A 14,165-nucleotide genomic window follows, 5' to 3' on the forward strand; every position below is an offset into this window, starting at 1 on the left:
GATGATCATCTTTGATTCTAACCTTCTCAGCTCACGTGTCCTGTTGCCACCCCTACACCTAAGAGGGATGTCATCCAGAACAATGAACTTGAGGAGGTTTGGATTTTGGTCATGAAACTCATTGAAGTGACGTGCAATAGGATAGTTTTTATCATTTTTAATGATTGCTCTGCGGTGTTCGAGAATTCTAATCTTGCACTTGTGGATGGTGCTGCCTACATAAAATTTATTGCAGGGGCATCTAAGTGCATATACTGCGTATTCAGTATTGCAATTTAAGTGTTTTTGTATTGTAAATGGTGCCTGTTCGTTTGAAAGTCTTAGTGATTTGCAATTGTTACTGAATTTGCAGGCTTTACAATTGTTGCACACAAAGAAACCTTTTATGTTACTTTTTTTCTTTTCTAACAGCATGCTTTTGCATAATATGTCACCTATTGATCTGGGTTTTCTAAAAGTAAGTGATGGATATTCTCCTATGTACTCTTTTAAATCATCATCATTTCTAAGTACATCCCAGAATTTTTTGAGACTTTTTCTCACTTCCCAAGCTTGGTTATTGAAGGTGGTGATGTATATTAAACGTTCTTTCGTATCCTTTTTGATTTCTACTGGACATAACAGTTCTTGTCGATTTAACCCCTCAACTTTTTCTGAAGCCTCCTTAACCAGGGTTTTGTCATATCCTCTAGCTAAGAATCTCTCAGTCATGACTTGTTTCTCAAAAAGATATTGTTCATCATCGCTGCAATTTCTGCGTGCTCTTAACAATTCTCCGAATGGAATGCTGCGAATGAGATTTTTAGGGTGACAGCTGTTAGCATGTAATAAACTGTTACCGGAAGTTGCCTTCCTGAACAGTTTAGTACTCAATTTATTATCCTTGATTAAAAGTTGTAGATCAAGGAATTCAAGACTGGTGGCGTTAATGTTACAGGTGAATTGTAAATTGAGATCATTCTGATTTAAGGTTTGGACAAACTCATCAGCCATGCTTTCTGTCCCGTTCCATATACAGAAGATGTCATCTATATATCTTAACCAAAGGACGACGTGGTCTTTGAATAGTCGGATGTTATTGACTACCTGCTCCTCCCACCAGCCGAGATATAATCCTGCAAAACTGGGGGCGAAGCAGGTTCCCATCGCCGTCCCTTGTGTTTGTTTAAACATCTGGTTGTCGAAGATAAAAAAATTCTTGCTCAGACATAATGTGATAATGTCAAGTAGCATCTCCGTGTGGAAAAGAAATGACAGTGATCGGTTTTTTAGAAAAAATCTACATGCTTGTATCCCCAGATCTTGTGGAATGCAGGTGTAGAGACTACTCACATCCATACTCATTAGTAAATAATTGGCATCCCAATCAACATTGTTAATGAGTCTCAAAAAATCGCCCATATCTCTAACATAAGATGGTAATGATTGGACTAGTGGTTGCAAAAAATGATCTACATATTTAGAAACATTTTCAAGGAGACTGTCACGTGATGAAACTATTGGCCTCCCTGGTGGCTTCGTGGCATTTTTATGGATTTTAGGGAGAAGATAAAGTACCGGAATCTTCGGATTCTTACGGTGTAGGAATTTGAATTCATCATCACTGATCAGACCATCATTTCTCCACAGTGTTAGTTTATTGCCCACTTCACTAACTGCTTTGTCATATTCTGTTTTGTTAGAGGTACTGTATCTGGTTATATCTGATAATTGTAGTCTGCCTTCCTCAAGGTACATTTTACGTGGCCAGATCACCACATTCCCCCCTTTATCGGATTTTTTGATGACAATGTCCGCATTGGCTTCAAGCTCATTTATGGCCTGTATTTGTTTTCTGGTTAGATTGGGCCTTGCAATCGATTTACATTTGGCTAACTTTTTCAGTTCGTTAATCATACCTCTTTCGAAACAAACTATTGCTTCGTTCGTAATTTGGGGTAGGAAAACGGATTTAGATCTGAAATCAGTGTGTCCTCCTACTTCAAGATCAATCTCGGTGTCAGCTAAATTAACCAAGGGATCTTCCGAGAAACCTGCCACTTCTGCTAACTCATGGACTGTCTGTAAAACCTCAATAGAGAAGTGTGGCTCAGTGATTAGAGCGGCAGACCCTGATGCAGAGGTCTAGCCCGGGACCAGGGTTCAATTCCCCGCCTCGGCGGGTCTTGGACTCAAAAATTCCACGGACCTGATAATTCTCGCCTCGGTGCCTATTCCAATCATGGAGTCCCACTCTGCAACTCTGGGCAATAGCTTGCTTAATCTCCACAACGGCCCCCACAACGCTAAGGATGCCTGGCCTCCACCTTGGGGGTGCCCAGGAGTGGACGCCTCACAGGGAAAACCAGGATGGGTTCCACAGCGGTATTCGTACAAGCGCCTTGAGACCCTTGCGGGTGAGTAGTGCGCTATACAAGTATCAATTTACAATATCATTAATGACAAGGTTAGACGGTACATAAGGTGTTAACACTGGTTTAGTGCTCTTTTTCATATATATATATATATATATATATATATATATATATATATATATATATATATATATATATATATATATATATATATATATATATATATACATATATATTATCTACTGGCGGTCGCCAGTAGATAGTTATAGTTAGGACCGTGTTTCCATAGGAAATCCGCAACATTCTATTTGGAATAACTTTGGCGCCGGTAGACAAATCCTCGCGAAATTTTCAAAACTAATGGGGGGCTACGCTCCGCTCCTACCCTGAAAGTCTCGGGGGGATTCGTCAAGCGGGGGCCGAGAAAAAAGGGGGGTCCCAAAACGCGTTTTCCCCATGCATTTTCCCATAGGACCTTTAGTGCGAGCTACAGCCCGAACGGCTGAACAGAATTACTTGAGATTTGGCAGAGAGGTAGTCCTCAGGTCAAGGATGTGCCTTTTGTAGGTCTGGTGTAAATCTGTTCAGTAGGTCCTGAGAAAATAGCATTTAAATCAATATATATATCTGTAAGCGCGCTCCGTGCGCTTACCGTAAGCTTACCGTACGCATACGGTGCCGTGCGCAAGCTCAATTCTGATTGGTGGTTACATGACTGTAAACATTCGAATCGGTCGAAATCAGGAAGTGTCGGCCGCCATTTTCTGTCTCTCGCACTGAGAAACAAAGGTGGGAAACGTGAAAAGGGGGCAACGAAGAGAGTTGCAGACCCCCTAGTGTTTATCAGGGGGTCCAAGAAGGACCCAAAAGTACGAAAAATACATTTAATAATTTTTAAAAAAAATCGCGGAGTGCGCGAACGGTAAGCTTACCGTACGCGCACAGCAAAAAAACAAAAAAAAAAAAAGAAGTAACAATCACATTTATTAAATAAATTAAAGGACCCACAAGGGAGAAAAAAACAAATGTTACTGTGTAAAAAAAGGCGAGGCGCACACGGCATGGACCGCGCAACGTGGGCGCTCGGTGCGCGAAGCGCACCGAGCGCCCACAGAGCGTGCACGGTGCGCAAAGCACACCGTGCGCGCAGGGTGTGCGCATAGTGAAAAACCAGAAAAAAAAATAAAAAATAAATACATAACTTAGCATTTAAAAAACCGTACAAATTCACTGAAAAAACCATAGGTTCCACACACGTTATAGTTAGGAATTATCATTTACAAAACCTTGCAAATTCACTTAAAAAACCATAGGTTTCACACATGTTATAGTTAGCTGTACATTTCACTCGTAAAAAACCAATGAAATTCCACGTTATAGTTAGATCAGGTAACTATAACTTGCGTGACCGCAATCCACAATGTGTAATTTCAGATGTCAACATTGATGTCATGAGTGATGTCACTGACCATGTCATGAGTGATGTAATATGTGACGTCATCAGCAGTTTATTGTGGGCGCGCAAGTTATAGTTACCTGATCTAACTATAACCTGGAATTTCATTGGTTTTTTACGAGTGAAATGTACAGCTAACTATAACATGTGTGAAACCTATGGTTTTTTAAGTGAATATATATATATATATTAAACACAAACACATCTGAGAACAGTACAAATCCACAAATTCAATAATAGATAGATGATTAGTCTTCTTGTTCATTGATTTAATTATGTTTTTATTCTTGTTTCTTTAGAAGTCAAAGTTCACAAAAGGTATCACAAAAGTGCCAACACGTGTTTCGCGCCAACTGCGCTTCTTCAGGGCTGTCACATAAACAAAAGTAACACACTTAGAGCTCATATATACATACTTATTTCTTTACAAGTATACATACATTCTTTAATATCCTAGACCTAAGTTAGAAGACTCTACCAGTTTATTACCCAACAAGTCATAATATACTTAGAAAGAAAAAGGGTAAAGAAAAGGGGAGTAAAAAGAAAGAGAAAGAGAAAAATATAATAATGACAAAATATGGAGAGCGAAATGTAAGAGAAAAGGAAAAGTTAGGCTGGCACGCTATTAAACTATCTTCAGTCTTTAGTTTATCAATATATACATCTAATATCCAAATATATTTAAAGTAAGGTTAGCGCGGGAGCAGAGTTTACCTCATCTTCCATTATAAGTCGCCTTTCTGTAAGGCTCGAAAGAAAACTTCCAAAATGATATCAGCTCCCTATATTTTGAAGCAGTTCCTAAGATAAAATGTATTGGTTATTTATTACTTTTCAATTTTTAACCCTAGTACCTAAATCTACTGTCTTTATTTGCATCAAATTGCCCCAAAAGAATGTGATCTCACCTTATTCGTGTATCTATTCCACACAGAAATCTTGTCATTGAAGTCTTGTAAATTTGATAAATTTATTAGCGTTCCATGATACGATCTATAAAAATAATAATTAACAATCTATTTAGTCCCATTCTACTTACAAAAATGTATTGCATTACTCAGATGTATTAAAGAATCCATTTGAGCACTATACTATCCTCAAAACTAAACAACAAACTATGATGCAATTGCGTTAATCAAATGTCTTATGGGATCTATTTAGTCGCGCTATGCTCACAGATATATTAGAAAGTTATTACATTAATTAAATGTCTTGCATTGTCCTCTTTTAAACTTAGATAGCAAGATATAATAACGATATATTGCAGTAAACAAATCTCTAATGGAATTCTAGACTTGAATATCAAAGTAAGTGAAAATTTAAATACTAGAACGAATAATATTCTAGAATCTAAATATTATCGAAGTTGATCGACCAGTATAAAAATCAAATGTGCAAGCCTCCTTCTTACCGCTAAGTAGAAAAGCGTCCTGTATTCGGTCCGTCTATTCCGCGGGTAAAGCACCGTTGGTGCCCTTCCGCTATATATACTCCTCCCTTAATTGACAAATTCAAAAAACGGCGGGAAATCATGAGAGTCAGCTATCAGCTGTGAACTGTTCGTCTACAATATAGTCTGCTACATCCAGACAGAAACTTATTTAAAAAAGAATTGAAAAATCCCAACATTCGTTATAGATTGTGAAACCTACCCGTGTCTAAATTAGTTGCATGCAAAAGTGTATATTAATATACTACCTATTAAGGGGGAAAAAAATTTAACATCTCAAAGTTAGAATCGAACCCCTGAGACGATCTCTATGTAAGTATTCTGTTTTAACATATAGAGCTAGTTTATTCACTGATAAAAAAGGTGTGATTCTACTTAATAGTTTGCTAGAGCGATCCCCAACATTATGTATTACTGTTTTTTATTTCAAGTAAAATACAAAGATACTTTCAAGATTCAAATTATTTGCATGAAATAATAAAGTGAGTATTTGAGTAATCAGTTCCAAAGTCTCAAGATTGGAACCGAACCCCCGGCTAGCTCAACATGATAGTATCGAGTTTTAACATACTGAGCTATCTAGCTAGTCACTCTGAGAACTCCATTGTAATCAAATGAGAAGTATTGTTAAAGCGGATTGAGTTAATATCCATTTAGCTTTAAACATTCCAAACCCCACAAATTATATTGGATTCAGACCAATCTCACAATTTGTAAAGTATAATTGGACTAAATAGATAGATTTATAAAAATTATCTGATCCACACAGCATGAGAGCGTGAGCTCTGTTTGCATACTGGTATAGCCGAATCTAGACTTCACCTCCGTAAATAATAGTAGCATTTATGCAATGCGCTATCAGTATATGAAATAATTATTTGAACGAAAATAACATTTAAGTTGCATAGTTGATAATGTGAACCTAAGAAAAAATAATCCCTATTCCACTTGCACAGAAGGTAGGGGATCTATAAACAGTGTCAAAAGAGTATTACCTAATTATATACCATGGTCTATAGTATATATTATTTGTCAAGGAACGTTAAGAGTCAAACTTAACTTAACAGGGTATAAATCTCTCGATCAACGTTTAATCCAAACTGTACCGCCTGTAGTTTATTAATCCAAGATGTTTCTCTAGATCTTAATTTCACTTCTAAGTCGCCCCATCTTCTATCTATGGTGACTTGTTCAATACCCATAAACTGGATATCACCTAATTCATTTCTTCTATGTTGTTCTTTAAAATGAACTGCCATTGGATATTTCGGATCACAATTTTTTATTGCTCTAAGATGCTCCATCCATCTTGATTTGAGCTTTCTCATTGACGAACCAACATATATCTTCTTGCTTACGCATGTCATTATGTATATGCAGTAGCTAGTATTGCAATTTATGAAGGACTTGATTTTAAATGTGTTCCTGTTGGTATGGTCACTAAAAGTTGTTGTTTTATTTATAACATGTTTACAACAGATACACTGACTACATCTATAAGATCCTGGTGTTGATAGATTCTTGATCCGTATCTGTTGATCATAATCAGTATTGTGTATAGGATATGATCGTGTGTCACTAAGGCTAAGAATAGTCCTCAGTGTGGGGGCTTTTTTGTACACCATATTGAGTTTGTCACCCAAATAATCAGAAATATCTTTGTCGATGGTTAGCACATCCCAATGTTTACAGAGGGATCTAAAGACCCTATTGTTACCTTCACTGTAGGTCGTAATATATCTAACTACTTCCTTTTTGTCTCTTTCTAATCTAGGTCTATCATAAAGTAATGTGTCTCTTTTCACTTTTAGGGCTTTGATTCTGGCTTTGTCTACAATCTTTTTCTCATATCCTATTTTAAGGAATCTTTCAGTTATATCTTGACTGATGGTTTGATACTCGCTATCATCACTACAATTTCTCTTGGCTCTCAAAAATTCCCCATATGGGTTGTTGTCGATCTGTCTTTTAAGATGTCCTGACCTAGCATGCAATATAGAGTTAGTCGAAGTGGGTTTCCGGTAAAGTCTCGTCTCTAAATGTCCCTGACTAACATACATTTCTACATCTAAGAAAACAATTTTCTCAGTATTATATTCAAGAGTGACAGTTATATTGTGGTTATTAGTATTCAAATGACTTTGGAAAAGTTTCAATTTTTCTTCACTTCCTTTCCAAATCATAAAAATATCGTCTATAAATCTGCCCCAGTAGATAATATTGTCATCAAAAGTTACACTAGATTTCCAAGCATGTTCCCTTTTGTAGTGCCCCATGAAGAGATTAGCATACGACGGTGCGAATTTCGCACCCATCGCAGTACCTGTTTTCTGATGAAACAGATCATCCCTATAGTAATAAAAGTTGTTGGATAGGACTAGATTCAAAAGATAAAGTATCATATTAGAATGTTGTAACTAGCAGATTTAGTAGATAGGAAATATTTAACGGCTTCAATTCCTTTCTCATGTTTGATACTTGTGTAAAGACTATTTACATCCACAGTCACAAGAATCATTCCCCTCTCCCAGTTAATATTCCCTATTTGACACAAAAAATCTTTGGTGTCTTTGATGTAAGATACTAGTGTTTTCACAAAAGGCATTAAAAACATATCAATATACTCTGATATATGTTCTATCATGCTGTCTATGCTCGATATTATAGGTCGTCCTGGTGGCGTTTTCCCCCCTTTATGTATTTTAGGGAGAAAGTTGATAATAGGTATCTTGGCTTTATCTACCAGCAGATAATTAAATTCATCCCTATCTAACAATTTTTTATCTAGTTAGGTTCTAAGTGTATTTTTGATAGTCTCTTTAGCATTAGTAATTTGCACTAATTTAGCTTTACCATAACTTTGACAATCTCTGAGTTGTTTCAATGCTTCCTTGTGATAATCAGTGTGGTCTAAAACTACAACATTCCCTCCTTTGTCTGCTTGTCGGATAATAATACTTTTATCACTACACAGATTTTGAAGTGCTTTGAATTCATCTTTATTTAAATTGTATTTGCTTTTACTGGATATTTCTTTATCAAAATCCTTCATGACAAGGTTGGTAAATACATCAATGACATTCTCTCCTTTCATAGGAGGTACAAACTTAGATTTAGGTTTCAGATTACTAGGTATACTATAATATGTTGTTATATTAAAATCTAATGCAATGTCCTCTATATCACAATTAGTCTCATCATCCAAGTTCACAAGACATCCAATATCATTAAGTTCCCTTATAGACATTTCACTAATAGTGTTCTCAATACTGACAGTTTGTTTTGAATCCGGTTTACTCTGAAAGTATTTTTTCAATTTCAGAGTTCTAGCAAATCTATTCACGTCCACTTTTGCTTGTAAATCATCCCATTTATGCGTAGGTGCAAAACTTAAACCTTTGTTAAGAACACTTATTTCATTTTCAGTGAGAACTTTATGTGATAGATTAACAATAAGATTTTCTACTTTCTCATCACTGTTTCTCTCTGTAGTTGAGACCTGGTCCTTACTCCATCTCTGTTTCTGTCTTCTACGGAAGGTCCTGGCCCCCCCTCCTTTCCTACCTCTGTTTCTCTCATATCCTGTTCTCGATCCCTCCCTCCTGTTTGAAATTGTACTCTCCGAATTCTTTTGAGTTCCTTTAAAAAAGACGAAGATCTAACTCCAGCTCCTGCCTCCTCTCTATTTGATTTATCCAAGTCTGATTCACTACTGCTAAGACCAGTACTAGAAGTATCCCCAAGTGTTGTAATCCTTATTTCGCTCATCATTACGAAGAGACCCGTCAAATTTTCTGGCATAAGTGTACTCTCTACCATATTTATAATCTCTTTCGTCTCTAGCAAATTTGACTCTCTTTTTTTTCTTTCAATTCAACTTGACAAATAATATATACTATAGACCATGGTATATAATTAGGTAATACTCTTTTGAAACTGTTTATAGATCCCCTACCTTCTGTGCAAGTGGAATAGGGATTATTTTTTCTTAGGTTCACATTATCAACTATGCAACTTAAATTTTATTTTCGTTCAAATAATTACTTCATATACTGATAGCGCATTGCATAAATGCTACTATTATTTACGGAGGTGAACTCTAGATTCGGCGATACCAGTATGCAAACAGAGCTCACGCTCTCATGCTGTGTGGATCAGATAATTTTTATAAATCTATCTATTTAGTCCAATTATACTTTACAAATTGTGAGATTGGTCTGAATCCAATATAATTTGTGGGGTTTGGAATGTTTAAAGCTAAATGGATATTAACTCAATCCGCTTTAACAATGCTTCTCATTTGATTACAATGGAGTTTTCATAGTGACTAACTAGATAGCTCAGAATGTTAAAACTCGATACTATCATGTTGAGCTAGCCGGGGGTTCGGTTCCAATCTTGAGACTTTGGAACTGATTACTCAAATATTCACTTTATTATTTCACGCAAATAATTTTAATCTTGAAAGTATCTTTGTATTTTACTTGAAATAAAATCAGTAATAAATAATGTTGGGGATCGCTCTAGCAAACTATTAAGTAGAATCATACCATTTTTATCAGTGAATAAACTAGGTCTATATGTTAAAACCGAATACTTACATAGAGATCGTGTCAGGGGTTCGAGTCTAACTTTGAGATGTTAAACTTTTTTTTACCTTAATAGGTAGTATATTAATATACACTTTTGCATGAAACTAATTTAGACACGGGTAGGTTTCACAATCTATAACGAATGTTGGGATTTTTCAATTCTTTTTTAAATAAGTATCTGTCTGGATGTAGCAGACTATATTGTAGATGAACAGTTCACAGCTGATAGTTAACTCTCATGATTTCCCGCCGTTTTTTGAATTTGTCAATTAAGGGAGGAGTATATATAGCGGAAGGGCACCAACGGTGCTTTACCCGCGGAATAGACGGTCCGAATACAGGACGCTTTTCTACTTAGCGGTAGGAAGGAGGCTTGCACATTTGAATTTGATACTGGTCGATCAACTTCGATAATATTTAGATTCTAGAATATTATTCGTTCTAGTATTTAAATTTTCACTTACTTTGATATTCAAGTCTAGAATTCCATTAGAGATTTGTTTACTGCAATATATCGTTATTATATCTTGCTATCTAAGTTTAAAAGAGGACAATGCAAGACATTTAATTAACGTAATAACTTTCTAATAAATCTGTGAGCATAGCGCGACTAAATAGATCCCATAGGACATTTGATTAACGCAATTGCATCATATTTTGTTGTTTAGTTTTGAGGATAGTGTAGTGCTCAAATGGATTCTTCAAGACATCTGAGTAATGCAATACATTTTTGTAAGTAGAATGGGACTAAATAGATTGTTAATTATTATTTTTATAGATCGTATCATGGAACGCTAATAAATTTATCAAATTTACAAGACTTTAATGACAAGATTTCTGTGTGGAATAGATACACGAATAAGGTGAGATCATATTCTTTTGGGGCAATTTGGTGCAAATAAAGACAGTAGATTTAGGTACTAGGGTTAAAAATTGAAAAGTAATAAATAACCAATAAATTATATCTTAGGAACTGCTTCAAAATATAGGGAGCTGATATCATTTTGGAAGTTTTCTTTCGAGCCTTACAGAAAGGAGTCTTATAATGGAAGATGAGGTAAACTCTGCTCCCGCGCTAACCTTACTTTAAATATATTTGGATATTAGATGTATATATTGATAAACTAAAGACTGAAGATAGTTTAATAGCGTGCCAGCCTAACTTTTCCTTTTCTCTTACATTTCGCTCTCTATATTTTTTCATTATTATATTTTTCTCTTTCTCTTTCTTTTTACTCCCCTTTTCTTTACCCTTTTTCTTTCTAAGTATATTATGACGTGTTGGGTAATATACTGGTAGAGTCTTCTAACTTAGGTCTAGGATATTAAAGAATGTATGTATACTTGTAAAGAAATAAGTATGTATATATGAGCTCTAAGTGTATTATTTTTGTTTATGTCACAGCCCTGAAGAAGCGCAGTTGGCGCGAAACACGTGTTGACACTTTTGTGATACCTTTTGTGAACTTTGACTTCTAAAGAAACAAGAATAAAAACATCATTAAATCAATGAACAAGAAGACTAATCATCTATCTATTATTGAATTTGTGGATTTGTACTGTTCTCAGATGTGTTTGTGTTTAATATGTTAAATTATACTGGTGGGGACCAGTATCTGAGACTGTTAAAGCGCCGGGCAATTTACCTGTAACCCAATCTTTTTTCGAATTGTTATTAACAGGTGCAAGGCGCTTTCTAATATCTGTGTCTATTTGAAATTGTTTGTTTATAATGGCTAAGCATTTTGATAAACGAGAGTGTCTAGCAAAATACTTATTTTCAGGAGTGTTAGGGACAGGGAATGGGGCTGGTAGAGAAACAAACAAAAAGAGCCTGAAAGATTTGTTTAACAAACTAGAAAGACTTAAAAAAAAAGAGTCTGCTAAATGGTGGGATGCTATGACTCTTAGAAAATACTTGGGTGCTGATAGGACACCTAGAGGTCTTAGGATTAACATCTTTCCAGCTGTAGAAGATCTTGATGAACAGAAGGCTGAGAAATGGGAAGAAAGACTGAAAGTAACATCCAAGGATCTTATGATTATGCTAATTGAATTTGCAGAAGATGAGAGAAAGAAATTATTAGTTGAAATTGAGAACACTAAGAAAGAAATAGATAATCTCAATTGTACTGACAATACAGCTAAGAACTATGATATTTTAGATAAAATAATTGATTCTTATCAAGTTGAATTGAAAGAAAAAAAGAGAGTAAAATTTGCTAGAGACGAAAGAGATTATAAATATGGTAGAGTGTACACTTATGCCAGAAAATTTGACGGGTCTGTTCGTAATGATGAGCGAAATAATAGAAATTTTACTAAAGACACAGCTAGGATTACAACACTTGGGGATACTTCTAGTACTGGCCTTAGCAGTAGTGAATAAGACTTGGATAAATCAAATAGAGAGGAGGCAGGAGCTGGAGTTAGATCTTCGTCTTTTTTAAAGGAACTCAAAAGAATTCGGAGAGTACAATTTCAAACAGGAGGGAGGGATCGAGAACAGGATATGAGAGAAATAGAGGTAGGAAAGGAGGGGGGACCAGGACCTTCCGTAGAAGACAGAAACAGAGATGGAGTAAGGACCAGGTCTCAACTACAGAGAGAAACAGTGATGAGAAAGTAGAAAATCTTATTGTTAATCTATCACATAAAGTTCTCACTGAAAATGAAATAAGTGTACTTAACAAAGGTTTAAGTTTTGCACCTACGCATAAATGGGATGATTAACAAGCAAAATTGGACGTGAATAGATTTGCTAGAACTCTGAAATTGAAAAAATACTTTCAGAGTAAACCGGATTCAAAATGAACTGTCAGTATTGAGAACACTATTAGTGAAATGTCTATAAGAGAACTTAATGATATTGGATGTCTTGTGAACTTAGATGATGAGACTCACTAATTGTGATATAGAGGACATTGCATCAGATTTGAATATAACAACAGATTATAGTATACCTAGTAATCTGAAACCTAAATCTAAGTTTGTACCTCCTATGAAAGGAGAGAATGTCATTGATGTATTTACCAACCTTGTCATGAAGGATTTTGCTAAAGAAATATCCAGTAAAAGCAAATGCAATTTAAATAAAGATGAATTCAAAGCACTTCAAAATCTGTGTAATGATAAAAGTATTATTATCCGACAAGCAGACAAAGGAGGGAATGTTGTAGTTTTAGACCACATTGATTATCACAAGGAAGCATTGAAACAACTCAGAGATTGTCAAAGTTATGGTAAAGCTAAATTAGTACAAATTACTAATGCTAAAGAGACTATCAAAAATACACTTAGAACCTATCTAGATAAAAAATTGTTAGATAGGGATGAATTTAATTATCTGCTGGTAGAAAAGCCAAGATACCTAATATCTACTTTCTCCCTAAAATACATAAAGGGGGGAAAACGGCACCAGGACGACCTATAATATCGGGCATAGACAGCATGACAGAACATATATCAGAGTATATTGATATGTTTTAATGCCTTTTGTTAAAACACTAGTATCTTACATCAAAGACACCAAAGATTTTTTGTGTCAAATAGGGAATATTAACTGGGAGAGGGGAATGATTCTTGTGACTATGGATGTAAATAGTCTTTACACAAGTATCAAACATGAGAAAGGAATTGAAGCCGTTAAATATTTCATATATACTAAATCTGCTAGTTACTTACAACATTCTAATATCGTACTTGATCTTTTGAATCTAGTCCTATCCAACAACTTTTTTTACTATAGGGATGATCTGTTTCATCAGAAAACAGGTACTGCGATGGGTGCGAAATTCGCACCGTCGTATGCTAATCTCTTCATGGGGCACTACGAAAGGGAACATGCTTGGAAATCTAGTGTAACTTTTGATGACAATATTATCTACTGGGACAGATTTATAGACGATATTTTTATGATTTGGAAAGGAAGTGAAGAAAAATTGAAACTTATCCATAGTCATTTGAATACTAATAACCACAATATAACTGTCACTCTTGAATATAATACTGAGAGAATTGTTTTCTTAGATGTAGAAATGTATGTTAGTCAGGGACATTTAGAGTTGAGACTTTACCGGAAACCCACTTCGACTAACTCTATATTGCATGCTAGGTCAGGACATCTTAAAAGACAGATCAACAATATCCCATATGGGGAATTTTTGAGAGCCAAGAGAAATTGTAGTGATGATAGCGAGTATCAAACCATCAGTCAAGATATAACTGAAAGATTCCTTAAAAGAGGATATGAGAAAAATATTGTAGACAAAGCCAGAATCAAAGCACTAAAAGTGAAAAGAGACACATTA

This window comes from Triturus cristatus, chromosome 5_2 (genome assembly GCF_964204655.1).
Source record: "Triturus cristatus chromosome 5_2, aTriCri1.1, whole genome shotgun sequence".
NCBI lineage: Eukaryota > Metazoa > Chordata > Amphibia > Caudata > Salamandridae > Triturus > Triturus cristatus.